Here is a 15,925-nt window from a genome sequence, read left to right as displayed (position 1 = left end):
GGAGAGCAGGCCGTGGCGCTGTCTTCGGTGCTTCGGCACCGGCCACGGCCTCGCCAAGTGCCCCTCGACAGTGGACCGCAGCAACCTGTGCTTCCGCTGCGGCCAACCGGGGCACAAGGCAGCCTCCTGCACCGCAGCCGCGCCGCACTGCGTCTTGTGCGATGCGGCTAAAAGGAAGGCCGACCACCGGGCCGGGGGCCCGGCGTGCAAGTCCGCCCCCTCCTCTACAAAAACGAGGAGGGGCGGAAAGAAAAAGAAGCCGGCTGCAACAAGGGCAGCCGGCGAGTCAGTTCCCGCCGCGGCTGTTGTCGAGCCGCAGGGCGGGACAGACGAGGGAGCGATGGACGTAGCCCCGTAATGGGTTGCGTCCATCGCTTCCTCCAATGTAATTTGAACCATTCCGCCAGGGCACAGGATCTCCTCGTCCACACAATGGCGGAGTGGTCAATCGACGTCGCTGTCGCCGCGGAGCCGTACTTCGTCCCCACCGACCAGGACTGCTGGATCGGGGACGTCGACGGCTCCGTGGCCATCGTACTAAGACAGTCCGCGGCGTTACCCCCCTTGGATATGGTGGCCAGGGGACCCGGGTACGTCGCGGCTAGGATCGACGGGACCGTCGTGATCGGGGCGTACTTTTCTCCGAACAGGAGCCTCGCCGAGTTCGAGCGGTTTCTGGGCGGGCTCGAGGCGCTTTTACACCGCCTCGGGTCCCGCCCTGTCATCGTCGCGGGGGACTTCAATGCCAAGTGCACGGCTTGGGGTTCCCCCCGCACGGATGCGCGAGGCGAGGCCCTTTCGGAGTGGGCGATCGCGACCGGCCTCTGTCTCCTAAACAGAGGCACGGTCGCGACTTGCGTGCGGTGGAACGGGGAATCTCACGTGGACATGACGTTCGCGTCCCCGTCCGCCGTGCGCCGCACCCGCGGCTGGCGCGTACTAGAGGGGGCGGAGACGCTCTCGGACCACAGATACGTCCGATTCGAGCTCTCCGCCTCCTCCTTGTCATCGTCGTCAGCCGCGGGCGCCTGCGGCGAGGAGGAGCTCCCGCAAGGTGCGCCCCGTTCGTTCCCCAGGTGGGCCTTGAAACGGGTGAACAAGGAGTTGCTGATGGAGGCGGCCGCTGTTGCTGCGTGGGCGCCAAAACCCGCGCGGCTCGCGGACGTGGATGCGGAGGTCGACTGGTTCCGGGGCACCATGGCAAACATTTGCGATGCCGCCATGCCCCGGGTCGGCCCCCGAGCACCACGTGGGGGTGCGTTCTGGTGGTCGCCCGAGATCGCAAGACTCCGCGAGGAGTGCGTGAGGGCGCGCCGCCGGAGCGCACGCCACCGCCGCCGCCGTCGTCGCGACGCTGCGTTCGCGGAGACGGCGGCCCAGCTGCACGCTGACTGTCGTCAAAAGCAGACGGCGCTGCAGCTGGCCATCGGCGAGGCCAAGAAGCAGAGCATGAAGACTCTCCTGGAGTCGCTCGACGAAGATCCCTGGGGGCGCCCATACAAGATGGTTCGCAGGAAACTGCAGCCGTGGGCGCTCCCGGTGACCGAGCGGCTCCAGCCTCGGCAGCTGAGGGAAATAGTTTCTGCGCTTTTCCCGCCGGCAGCGGGGGGGACTTTGAGCCCCCCAGATGGACGCCACGTGGGGCACGCCTCCGCGTCGCCCCAGCGTTCCCGCTGCCGAGGAGCCCCCTCCCCCTATCACGGGGGCGGAGATCCATGCGGCCGTGTCCAAAATGAGAGCGAAGGACACGGCCCCCGGCCCTGACGGCGTTCACGGCCGGGTCTGGAGCTTGGCCTTCGAGGCCCTAGGGGACCGGCTCGGGGGGCTTTTCGAAGCGTGCCTCGAGTCGGGACGGTTCCCGTCAAAATGGAAGACGGGCAGACTGGTTCTTCTGCGGAAGGACGGGCGCCCCGCGGACTCACCCGCGGGCTATCGCCCCATCGTGTTGCTGGACGAAGCGGGCAAGATGCTCGAGAGGATCGTCGCGGCCCGCATCGTCCGGCACCTGACCGAGACGGGTCCCGATCTTTCGGCGGAGCAGTACGGCTTCAGAGAGGGCCGCTCGACTATCGACGCAATTCTGCGCGTGCGGGCCCTCTCCGATGAAGCCGTATCCCGGGGCGGGGTGGCGATGGCGTTATCCTTAGATGTAAGGAACGCCTTCAACACCCTGCCCTGGTCGGTGATCGCGGGGGCGCTGGAGTATCACGGCGTCCCCGCATACCTCCGCCGACTGATCGGCTCCTACCTCGAGGGCAGGTCGATCCAGTGCATCGGACACGGTGGGGCGATGTACCGCTTCCCCGTCGAGCGCGGTGTTCCGCAGGGGTCTGTCCTGGGCCCCCTGCTGTGGAACATCGGCTACGACTGGGTCCTGCGGGGCGTCGTACGGGGTCCTCTCCCCGGGCTGAGCGTAATTTGTTACGCCGACGACACGTTGGTCGTGGCTCCGGGGAGAGACTACCGAGAGTCTGCCCGTCTGGCGTGCGCAGGCGTGGCACACGTCGTCACAAGGATCCGACGGCTGGGACTCGAGGTGGCGCTCGACAAAACCCAGGCCCTGTTGTTTCACGGGCCGGGACGAGCGCCGCCTCTGGGTGCCCACCTCGTGATCGGAGGCGTCCGCGTCGGGGTCGGGGTGACCGGTCTTCGGTACCTCGGCCTCGAACTGGATGGTCGGTGGAACTTCCGCGCTCACTTTGAGAAGTTGGGCCCTCGACTGATGGCGACGGCCGGCTCTTTGAGCCGGCTGCTTCCAAACGTCGGGGGTCCCGATCAGGTGGCGCGCCGCCTCTACATGGGGGTGGTGCGGTCGATGGCACTATACGGCGCGCCCGTATGGTGCCACGCCCTGACCCGCCAGAACGTCGCCGCGCTGCGACGTCCGCAGCGCGCGATCGCGGTCAGGGCGATCCGAGGATACCGCACCGTCTCCTTCGAGGCGGCGTGTTTGCTCGCCGGGGCGCCACCCTGGGACCTGGAGGCGGAGGCGCTCGCTGCCGATTACCGGTGGCGTAGCGACCTTCGTTCTAGGGGGGAAGGGCGCCCCGGCGAAGGAGTAGTTCGAGCGCGGAGGCTCCAATCTCGGCGGTCCGTGCTGGAGGCGTGGTCTCGCCGCTTGGCGGACCCGTCGGCCGGCCTCCGTACCGTCGAGGCGGTCCGCCCGGTTCTCGCGGACTGGGTGGGCCGCGACCGCGGATGCCTCACCTTCCGGCTGACGCAAATGTTGACCGGTCATGGTTGTTTTGGCCGGTATCTTTTCAAAATAGCCGGAAGGGAACCGACGGCGCAGTGCCACCACTGCGCGGACCGCGACGAGGAAGACACAGCGGAACACACGCTGGCGCGTTGCTCTGGATTTGACGAGCAACGCGCCGCCCTCGTCGCGGTCATTGGAGAGGACCTCTCGCTGCCGCGCGTCGTGGCTACGATGCTCGGCAGCGACGCGTCCTGGAAGGCGATGCTCGACTTCTGCGAGTCCACCATCTCGCAGAAGGAGGCGGCGGAGCGAGAGAGGGAGAGCTCTTCCCTTTCCGCACCAATCCGTCGCCGTCGAGCCGGGGGCCGGAGGCGGGAATACGCCCGTACGTCCCGGCCCCTGTAGGTGGCGGCCTCCCCCCGGTGAAGGTCAAGGGGCGACCTGAGGGGCTGAGGCCGCGCGGCGCGCTACCAGCACTCTAGCGCGCTGCCGTGGAGTGATTAGAGCGACCGGTCGACGGTGTATCGCGTCCCGACCCGGCAGGCTGGTTCTGGTCCAGCGGGGTATTCCGGGACACCAGCGGCACCGTCTGGGCGGCCCGACGGGCTGCCGTACCGAGACGGCCGACGTTTCAGAGCCTTCGATTCGCCTCGAAGGCTCCGTCGGCCGGGCGTCCTTGGGGTGAGCCGCGCTGTCTGGTTGTAGTGTTGACCGCGGTAGCCCCCCTACCTCATCCGGGTTCTGACCTCGGAGGGGATCGGACGTCGGGTGTAAGAGTGCAGGGGAGTCGTTTAGTGGGTGGGCTCTAAAATCCTTGGGCCCGCGGTCTGCTCACAACACCATGCAGATCGTTGAGTCTCACATACCCCGCGCGCCCCTTTTGCGCGGGGACCTCGTAGGAGGTTCGGCCCTCTACCCGAAAAAAAAAAAAAAAAAAAAAAAAAAAGGGTATCCAACGTGTATCTGCTGATAAATGGCGAAATTGTGTGGATCATGTTATAAAAGTCGAGGACAATTTTTATAGCAATATTGACAACATGATTGATAATACAATAGATAGTTTTTAAACACAGCTGACTCGGACTCTTTCGACGAATCATCTTTGTCTAATACAGATGACAGCGATTAAAATTCGAACTTTGTAATAATTTATTTAAATAAAAATGTTTTTTACTCCTGAAACTTTGCTTACATTTTTTATGTAGTCTGGTTGGCCTTACTTTCCTTCCAATTACACTATAGTCGAATCCAATAAGATACTGACGCAGTCTCTCAGTTCTACAATTAATCATGTAATTAAAATCAACCAAAACTACTACCAACAAACATACTACCACCTAGTAAATTAGACATAAACAAAGGTGTAAAGCGGATTCTTCCATCTAGCTCTTCATAACCATCACAACCCGAAATAAATAAAGCTGAACCTACTGTAAATGACAGTACTATCGTAGTCAGTGATTACACGGATAAAGCTGACAGCAATTGCTCTCTGGACGAAGAACTAAACAAAGTTCCCTAAGTCACTTAAAAAAGAAGAAAACTCTTGATGACAGAACTAAAGAACAAGTTTGGAAGGATATCAAAACAGAGCTGGATCAGTTAGAAACACAACTCCATTTTCCACTTACCTTAGACCAGTTTATTAGCTTTTTAGATAATACCGGTAGCAAACAAAATCTTCGAGAACTAATCAAAGACTATACGGATGATATCCGGGATCTAATTGATATGTGCACGTTTCTCCGCACCGAAATGAAATTAAATAGGAATTTCAACAATAGGTTGACTCCCACCTACCCCACCTGCTGCGCGGATAGGGATCCGGCGACTTTCTCCTGTGGAAAAAAAAATGGTTTAGTTATTTGACATAATGAAAATTTCGGTAAATATTTTGGTAAATATTCTCCCATTCCTCTGTGACAGCAATTTTTAGCTCACGAAGCGTGATGGTTTCGTTGTTTTACGCATCTCCCTAGCACGTCCCATGCATGCTCGATCGAGTTGATATCTGGGCTGCGTGCTGGTCACTCCATACGAGTAATGTTCTTTTCTTGTATGCAGTCACTCACAATGAAACCTGTTGCATTATCTATATAATAGGTTGCGGAAAAAGTCTTTTCACATTATAGTATGGATGAACTTGTAATAAAATCTCTTTGGCTATACTATTTGTATCTGGCTGGTTTGGTATCGTTAAAAGTTTAAATTTTAAAGAAGATAATTCCTAATTCAAATTAGGAAAATGTGTGATTTTTATTTATTTTTCGTACAGTCAAGATGAGTGTATCTAATAAAGAAATTCGATACATTTTAAAATTTTACTACAAAAAAGGTAAAATTGCAACGCAAGCCGCGAAAAAATTTGCGATGTTTATGGACCTAGTATAGTGTATGTGAGAGTAGCACAAATTTGATTTAAGCGTTTTCAAACTGGAAATTTTGATGTCAAAGATGCACGTCGCTTTGGTCGCCCTATTACGGGTAAAATGGATGCCATTTTTGAAAAAGTGGAGCAAGGTCGGCATATCAGTAGTTACGACGTAGCTGAAGAACTGGGAATTGACCACAAAACAGTTTTGGCGCATTTGAAAAAACTGGGTACACAAAAAAAATCGATATTTGGGTACCTCACGAGCTCACTGAAAGAAACCCAATGAACCGTGTACTCATTTGTGATTCTTTTTTAAAGAACCATTTTTGAAGAAGCTGATAACTGGTGATGAAAAGTGAATCACGTACGACAAGAACGTGTGAAAAAGGTCGTGGTCAAAGGCCGGTCAGGCTTCACAGTAAGTAAGCAGGCGAATAAGCCGCCAAATTTCAATGCACGTAAAAATTAAATGCAAGAACATAACATCCAATGTCCACCAATCCAATGTCCAATGTGACAATCCGATGTCAAAATGACTAAACGAGAGCTGTATATGTTGATCAAAACAAATAAGCCAGAGAAGGTATATTTCATCGATGAAATATTTAAAGCTCATGAACATGAGGTATTACGTCTGCCGTCCTAACACTGTGATCTCAATCCTATTGAGTACGATTGGAATTTGATGAAGCAAAGGGTGGCAGACAAACATATAGGCCAATCTGAAAAATACATCGAAAGATGAACAAAGGTAGCGATACAAAATATAACCCCGGAAGACTTGTTGTTGATTTGTTTTGATTGATTGATGTTGATCGCTTAAGAGATAAGATTGATTAAGAGCATGATGACAGGCTATATGAACTTTAATTATAATATATATTTGTCAGAGGAAGCAATGAGTCGAGTTGATTCTTGTTTACATGCTTAATGTTTATTATTATTAGTTTTACGTTGTAATTACTTTTATAATTCCTAATTTTATTTTATCTTGTTTGTTACGTTTTTCTATAACTTTAAAACCTTTCATAAAAATAAACTGTAATAAAAGGTCCCATAACTGTAAATCACGTAGGCAGCGACCAATCAGAGCAGAGCGTCTTGTCTCGAGCGTGGTCGAGGCGCCATCTTCACTTTGGAGAAAGCTTGTATTGTGGTGTGACGCATTTTTGTGAGCATAAAATCGAGTTGAATCGTTAAAGTGAGATTGGTGCACCGAACTCGCTGCTCGGTCTAAACTGTTGTATTCCTACAATATTACCGTGGAATAACAAAATATTGTATAAACTGAATTAAACTACTGATAAAACGGCATCCATTGTGTTTTGTGCTCGCACTTTAACCCCATGACGCCCACTAAGCCCGCAGCCACTAATGGCGATGTCGACGAGGAGAGCCTTTCCCCGACATATTTAATTATAATACGCGAATTAATAATTTTTATTAGGAGGAGAAAACAGTGAAAGTAAAACCGATCACAACATTTTGAGTGATAATGAAGATGACACTGACAGCGTAACGATGTCTGGTGTTGAGGATCTTCCAGAATAATTTCGCCACTTTCTCCTGCTCATTAGTTTTTCTGTGTATTGTTTTTTTTTTACTTTATAAAGTACATATTGATGTAAAAGTTGTTTAAAGTGTAAGAAAATTGATAAACATAAATAAAATATTTTTTAACTTTACATCTGATATTTTTTTCCAACATCTTGAATTTTTTTGCTTCTCCCTAGTTTGCATGACGTCATTAAACCAGGTTTGCAGATATTTCCGACGATACGTAGATATCTGATAGTTGTTATGTTGAATCTGGTAGGAAGCCAGATTAATTGTTGACAGCACCGAAAAAGAGCAATGAATGGTTGTTATAAACAAAAATGGCGTTTATTTCGGTTTTTAGTTTGAAGTTAAAAGGAGACTGTTAACAGTTTGTGGCTTGTTTTTTTTTCGAAAATCGTGAAAGTTTCCGTGTAATAACGGTGAACACTTGTAAGTGGTTGTAAGCGAGAATCCTATCCAGATTATGGAATATCCTTCCATAGGTAAAATTCATTGATTATTTTTTACTAGTGTGAGCATATTTTATCATTAAAATATTTAATACCTTTTGTCTTGTAAATTGTACTTAATCTATGCCATAAATCATACAAAATTTGAAAAATCAATCGTAAAAAAACTATAAGATGCAATTTTGCAATGTTATTTATTATTAGTATTTTTTTATTGCGTTAAATAGCGTCGCAAGCATGCAATTTGCCTGAGGTTAAGTAATACGACCGCTTATGGACAGTAGCAAAACCAACCGACACCATGAATTACAAAGCAATGCTTTGCATTCCACTGCGCTTAGACATGACATAATCATATAAGTCTCAATATGTCCAGTAGTTGCTCTGGCTGCAATGTCCTTCAAATCGGAATATAATAGTGCATATATACTGCTATTTTCATACAATGTAAACCACAAATATCAACCGGTTGTTATAGCATTATCACAATTTCGTGTCTTGTTTTCAGGATTCCAGCTAATGAAGAATGGAGGGCTTTGTGTATTATTTCCATTAATATTGACGACAATGTGTCAAAATTTGCATGCGTTTGTAGTTTACATTTTAATCAAGATAACTATTTAACAGAAGCTAAGAAAAAGTTAAAACCACAAGCGGTTCCTTCAGTATTCCGTAAGGTAATAAAGTGTTAACGTGTTTGTTTTTTAATATATGATACCCATTGTGTGTGTGTGTGTGAAAATGCTATGCAAACGGCTATTAATTTGTGCAAAGCTGGAGAATCAATAAAAATCACAGCTAAAAAGTATAGTTTAGCTTATACAACCTTGTATAGGCATGTGAAAACTGGCATTGCTGCATCAAAACTTGGGCGATTCCGTCTCGTTTTCACTGAAGATCAGGAAATAGATTTGGTGATATATCTCAAAGATGGATTCAGTATTTTTTGGCTAGACTCGAGATGAATTCAAAAATTTAGCGTTCATCTACGCCAAGAAAAATAATTTGAACTAGCCGAGTAATTGGGACAAGTACGCAAAAGCTGGAGATGATTGGCTATCGTCATTTTTGTCTGGTCACGATCAAACTCACGACTCCAGAGGCAACATCGGTTGCAAGGGCAAAAGGATTTAACAGACATGAAGTTGGACGTTTTTATGAAGACCTTGAAGATTTAACAGTAAAATATAATATTTAGATTTTACAACATGGATGAAATTGGTATATCTACAACCACAAATAAAACGCCTAAAGTGCTATCAACGAAAGGAAAGAAACAAGTGAGCATAATCGCCAGTGCACGTGGTCAATTAACTACTGTCATAGGTTGTTGTAATGCCGCTGGTTCATTTCTCCCACTATAATTGATGGTGCGCCTTCCGGCACTCAAGGAACCGGTACTCCAAATGGTTAGACTTCAGGTGAGGTGTTCTTTGATTGGATGCATTTTTTTGTGGAGCTTGTTCGACCTACCCCTGAGAAAAAAATACTTCTATTATTGGATAACCACGAAAGCCATCAGTATTACCTAACTTTAGGTTACACCAGCAAGAACGATATCGTAATTTTATCTTTGGCTCCACACACAACTCTTAAAATGCAGCCCATGGATGAAGCGGTTTACGGCCGACTGAAAACTTACTTTGAAAGGGAGATAAGGATATAGCACCCATACCGCATAATAAATCAATACGATGTAGCCAGATTGCTAGCACCAGCTTTTCTGAAAAAAGCAGTAGCTCAAAATGCAGTTCATGGATTTGAAAGACCTGGTATTTGGTCAGTGAATAAATATGCTTTTGGTGACGAAGATTACCAAGCAGCCGCTATGATTGCAGGCACGTCTAATATGAATATTGGCACCGAAAGTACAAACTCACTAGAGAGCTGAAACTGGTAATATAATGGATGTAAGACCATTCAGTGAATGCTTCCAAGCAAACAGGATGGGGGTCCAGTGACATCTATGTACCATCGGTGTGGTATTACCCCCTCTTCGAATTCCTAGAGGGGACGACGGAGCCATGCCTACCTGGTACGGATACTGTGGGTGAGGTAAGAAAAAATAGTATGTAATTCTCAAACTGATGTTTTATTTGTAAGATACACATACACATACAAAATTTATGTAGGAACTACTCTCAACATATTCTCTTGAAAAGAAACTCTGCCCTGAGTTATGATGCGGGGTAGAGCAAAAAGCTTTTTAAAAAGAAACTACAGGGCTACCGTTCAAGGCAGAAGATAGTTCAAGACTGTTTTATTCGTAAACATGTTGTGCTTATGTACTATCTTACAAACAAGGGGTGATTATCTTATTCTATTTCTGGGTATGGAATACAAGGAGCATTATATTTGTTATCTAATCCTTAATTACTAAAGTTAAACAATAGAGTTGTTATTAACGTTATCTGGTTACAAAGCGGCTACTGTGTAATAGGCTGATTATGGCTACATAACTCCTGTCTATGGAAATAAGTTGTAAAGTTATTGCGCACATTGTTACCTTTATTATTGCGTTCTTTTTCACTTGTTTGCGCCAGACATATCTATGTTTCTTTCCGCTAGTCACCTAAACGAAATTTAGAATTGTTGATATTCTCAACATCGACACATATGTATTTGATATAACTTTTTAACTTTGTTCTTAAATAATTATGTAAGGCACAACAAGCTAGCACAATTTTTGACGAAAAATCCTATAACGTGCTGCTAAGATTTCAAACGCATTTTCGACTACTCTCCTTGCTCGTGATATTCTGTAGTTGAAAATCCTTTTTTCGTGAGTTATGTTCTTAAATAGGTATGGCTTCATAATGGGTCTTTTAATGTTGAATGCTGAGTCTCCCAAAAATAACTTGTCCGAAAATTCTGACTTGCCCAAAAATTCTATATTGACTGAAAATTCTAGCTATCTTAATACAGTAGAAGATGCAACGGAAATTAAAAAAGGGGCAGGAAACGCACAAGTGATCCAAATAAATGGAAACAAAATATCAAAAAGATTTTGAAAACTACAGGACAATTTTTCGTGTCTTCTAAAAAAGGATAAGTACCTGCCCGCAAACTTAAGCCACTTTGCAATGTAAAGTGTAGGCTTAAATGTTCAGAAAAATTTACATCTATTGAAAGACAAGCTATTTTTGACTTATTTTGAGATATGGGCGACATTGATCAGCAATGATTATTTATATATTATAGTATGTCTGACGTCAAACCTAGGTATTAATACACTAACGCTGAACGTCCGAGACAGCCCAATAACGCTTTTCACTTTAGTTTTCTCTCTCAGGAACTCTGAATATTTTGGATCGTATTATTCGCACAGTTAAAGAAAAACTGACAAGCTTGGCGTTCTACAAAAAGATGGAAGAGATGACATGATTGAAACGTTTCTTACTGATCGTTTTGCGCATGCGTGCGTATTTTCCGCGAATTAAAAAGGTAATGTAAACTTAAGGACGTACAAAGAAAATAACGTTGTTTGATGATTTGTGAGATTCGTTATCCAGGTTTTTTAATATTTAAATATTCATTAGAGGTATTGTGTTCGTGTGTGGAACAGAAACAAGGTAAGAAAGATATTTTACAAATTTGATATAAGTATAGGAGTAAGGTATTAGGAGTAACGAGTAACGATATGATTGTAACGGATAATCATACCACTAATGATGAAAGTCTTATTTCGGATATAAAATCTTTCATTGATGCCATACCGAGAATAGAGTCGCATTACACAAGGCAGACTTACAGCCGCGAATGTATACAATGTGTCCGTGCATCAGTGTCGGTGACTTAAGGGAGTAAAGTATGGGATTTTTATCGACAAATCACTATCCCAATTTTCTCTTAGTTCAATTCAACCCGTTGAAGACACAAGTAAGCGCGTTCACTGCGAAGAAGGACCCCTTTGTCATGGCGCCACAATTCCAAGGAGCACAATTTCCTGCAACCTTCCACGAGTATCGGGATACTTGGGGTCGACATTTGGTGCGATGTCCAGTTTCGGAGTAATTTGGAGAGCAAAGACAAGTTGGCGTTCAAAGTGCTGGGAGTCCTCAACAGAGCGAAACGGTACTTCACGCCTGGACAAAGACTCTGGTTTTATAAAGCACAAGTCCGACCTCGGCCTCGAACTACTATTCCTACCTCTTGGCTGGGCTCCCAAATACCAACTACTTCCGTTTGACTCCATACAGAAAAGGGTCCTTCGGATTGTTGATAATCCCGTTCTGACGAATCGTTTGAAACCTCTAGGTCTGCGGAGGGACTTCACTTCTCTCTGCATTTTGTACCATATATTCCATGGGGAGTGCTCTGAGGAATTGTTTGAGACTTGAAGAAACAAAGAATTAACCCATTTTTTTATCTTTTAACCTATCATTAACGTCATAATATGTTACTTATTTGTTGCAGCTTAAGCATATAACATCAATTGGGAGACCTAGTTGCTGAAATTGGAGAAGAATTCAATAAGTTTACACGAATGTCAAAAGAGGAATTTGAATTTTTTCTCAATGATTTCCAAAAAGATATACAACTACGACCAATCATACCAGACCGAGTACGGTTACGGTTACATTGAGATACCTGGCCTTCAGGAGATCCGATCGATTTTGTCTATCGTTTCGGAAGTATGTGAAGCACTAAATAATGTATTGCGCAAAGAGATACAGGTGAGTTATAAGTATCCATCTATCTGTCTATAACATCACATTTCCGAAACGGGTAAGCAGAGAAGATGTTTCTTTCATAGTGATTTGTCCATACATGTTATTCTTGCTTCTGTGACATTCATACGTCTTAATTTTACTTAACTCTCCACCATGATAGCATACTCAGTTCTCATTTCTTCTCTTTCAAAGTAAAAAATAAGAATAACAAGCAGTAAAGAGAGCAATGAAAATATTTATTATATGAAAAATAAATGAATACAATCAAGCATGATTATAATATGGCTTTATAAATGACATCAGGCACTTGACTTCATGTAACAGCGCGTTAGAAATTGGTACATCTGCATTGTCAGGTATATGTATTTCAGGAGGCTCCGAAAACCCCATTCGATAGTTATTATGTCTGTCAACAACATATCTTGTCATAACTGGTTCAGAATAACCAGATGTAGAAGAAAAAACAGATGGGGTCGATCGACTGGAGAGGCTACATTAGTCGGACAAATTTACTAACCGACTACCGACTAATTTAGTCCTAGTGTAATCGGTGATCATATCACCATCTTAAGACACCGCCATGGAATCAATTATACCTGAAATCTGGAGTCTGGAGTCTATTGTTTGACATGTGTTATTTATTTAAGTTTTTTTATGGCTCATATTTAAACCATGACAGCTTTTGAACTATTTTACTTATGGTGATGTAAGATTTATTTTAATGAAAACATCCTGTATTATGAGAAAACAATTAAGAAAAAGCTTGACATAGTTAGTTTTGCAGCAAATGAATTAAGATTTTAAAGAAAAAAATCCAAATTCTAAATGTGGGATTGAATTATACAGACTAAAAATAAAAGAACTGAAAATATAATTTCACATGCCTAAGAGCGATAGATGTGTAGAATGTTTGATGTATGAAGAAGAACAGAAGAAGTACTGCGAAGTACTCAATGCCTGAAGAAATAAGATCGAAATATGAAAACCATAACTTCAAAGCTGACTCTGCTTTACAAAAATATAGACTCGATGGAACTTGTAAAAACTTAAACAAAGTTAAATATATATCAATGGATTTGCAGAAAGTGATTATTATACCAGAGATGCCTGATAATAAATATGCGTTTTTCATGAGTTGCTTGGTGACATTTAATTTAACATTCGCTCCAATTGAAAAGAAGTCTAGTGATTTTGCCACATGTGCTCTTTGGCATGAAGCTTAAGCTGGATGGGAGGCGAGTGATATTGTGAACGCCATATATGCTTTCATGCAGGCTAATAGGGATATGGAGCACTTGTATATATGGACTGATAATGGTACAGCCCAAAATATAAATTGGGACTCTTTACATAGCAATGATTGTGATACTAAACAATTAAGTTTCTCGAATGATCTTAAATCTGTAACGATTAGCTTATTTAACAAAAAGCCATACTCACATGTCAGCTGATGCTGTTCATGGTAATGTAGAGATGAAGTTGAAGAGGCAAAAAAACATATATGATTTTCGAGATTTTAAAGATACAGTGATTACAATCAAAGACAAATACACAAGTTATTGAAATCAATTGCAGATATGAACGGCCAAAAAAAAGAGAGCAGCACGTCTTAATGAACCGCTAAAGCAATTTAATTTAAACTCCGTTGTACAAGTCATATTTTTCGCTGGATCTAGAAACCTTTTTTACAAGACAAGGTGTTACATATATAACTTATTTATTTAACCACAATTTTAAGGCAGATTTGTTTCACGTTTATGGACTGAACTTAATCTTTACTTTTCAGATTTGAATGCACTGTTCCTCCTAAAAGTATTGTAAATCCAAGGGGCATTAAATAAAATAAAATAAAAGAAATTATTAATAAACTGGTATGTTTGATGCCTGAATTAAGAAAGACATTTTGGTATAATTTACCATTCAATGACTCGTCAGACAATTTGACAGACGATGGGCAAATGTATGCAGGTGAATAGCTCTTTAATATAAATAACTTCTTAATTCCTTATTTATTTAATAGAATAGTTATTATTTTTCCTACCTATACAGGGTGTCCCAGTAGCCTTTTTCGGGTCAATGAAAGCAGCCAGTCTGGCGGCAAATACTATTCAAATGGAAGAAAATAGATGGCTGCAATGATAATACATGTGTGCCAAAATATTGCTTCCCTTAATTATTGAAGAAATTAATGGAGGCTATTGCAGAAAATGCACAATCAAATTTAAAGGCAGGTTTTTAAAAAAACTGGTATTTACCCCTTAGATTCTACACAAGTATTATCTAGTCTACCAACGCCATCGACCGATACCGATAGAAATAAGGAAACAGTGGATGAGTCTGTTCTAAATTTATTAAATGACATGAGATATGGCAGGATAGACGCGAAAGTTACAAAAAGAAAGCGAAAACTTGATGTTGTACCAGGAAAAGAATCTTGGCGAATCTACTGAAAATTACGTAGACTCTGAAGTAGCACCTGGAACGAGTACAACACAACAACAAAAAAGTCTACAACAGTCAAAAAAGTCAGTGAAGAAAGAAATCCTATTGCCACATGAAACAAAAAACATAAATAAAATTGTCAAAGGAAAAGGGATCAGCAATAAGACAAAAAGAAAGGCAAGCACCTCAATGGATCAAGAAAATAATACCAGGGAGGAAAATGTAATAATAATTGATAATATAGACATCAATGAGAGGATTTTAGATATGCCTGTTTATTTTCAAGATGACTTGGAATGTGGAGGAGAAGTAACAATTGAAAACTGTTCACTACACTTAATAGTGAATCCTACAGAAGCAGCTGAAAATGTAAGCAAATGTAGCAAATAGGCCCAATAAATTCGATCAATCTGCTAACGCTGGTGAATTCAACTATCAGTCTATAAATAATGAAGAACAATGTCCAGGGGCAGAAATCATTACGGATAAATTACCGGCAGTAAACAAGAAGAGAGTAAAAATAATAGAAAATAAAGTTTTTGACCTTGAACATGCACCATTCTTAAGGTGTGTCCAAATAAAACGCGACATTCGAGCGCGGCTGCTTAAGATTAAGTTACCGGTGAAATAAAATAAAGTTTATTGTAAATAAAATATGGCTTCACGAAGAAAAATTGGCATACTTTTGGGCCATTACACTGAGGACATAGTGGCGAAGAAAGTATAACTATTGTTGTGAAATGATTTCCGATACATCCGGCAGCCTGGGTAATTTAAGTAGACACTTAAAAAGAAAGCATCCTACTATTTCCACAGCAACGCTGGAACGACAAACACTAGTTGCTGAAAATTTTACCAACTATATCCATCCAAACACAAAACCCGTCCATGAGCAGCAGGTGATTTCTATGGGTTCATCATCATCGGTCGGTGTAGAGTCATCATCATCGGTCCGGGTTGAACGGAAAACGTTGGTACAGCCTAGAGTGGATGGTGTTACGTAAAAGACCATTCCACTCCAAAAAAAAATTAAAATTGATCAGCAACTAGTTACTATGATCGTCAAAGAATACTATCCATTAAATATAATAAACGAACCAGAATTTTAAAAAATTGTAGTACTAAATCCATCTTATAGCTTACCAACACGAAAAACACTGTCAGAAAGCGTTTAATCGCAACATTATTTGTAGCTAAAACAAAAAGTCAAGCAGGACATTGCCAAGAC

General features: G+C 43.8%; 1 long non-coding RNA gene across 1 annotated transcript; it reads left to right on the top strand.

Moving 5' to 3' along the window:
- Window positions 1-12,626: 12,626 nt before the first annotated feature.
- Window positions 12,627-14,656, top strand: LOC149503563 (uncharacterized). The gene is made up of 2 exons (XR_016324174.1): window positions 12,627-13,952; window positions 14,042-14,656. It is a non-coding gene; the product is annotated as an uncharacterized LOC149503563 (long non-coding RNA).
- The last annotated feature ends 1,269 nt before the right edge of the window (window positions 14,657-15,925 follow it).

Source organism: Bombyx mandarina, chromosome 01, assembly GCF_030267445.1.
Source record: "Bombyx mandarina strain Sakado chromosome 01, ASM3026744v2".
NCBI classification, from domain to species: domain Eukaryota; kingdom Metazoa; phylum Arthropoda; class Insecta; order Lepidoptera; family Bombycidae; genus Bombyx; species Bombyx mandarina.
Note: the sequence above shows the minus strand (reverse complement) of the source record. Positions and strands in the feature narration are given on the sequence as shown.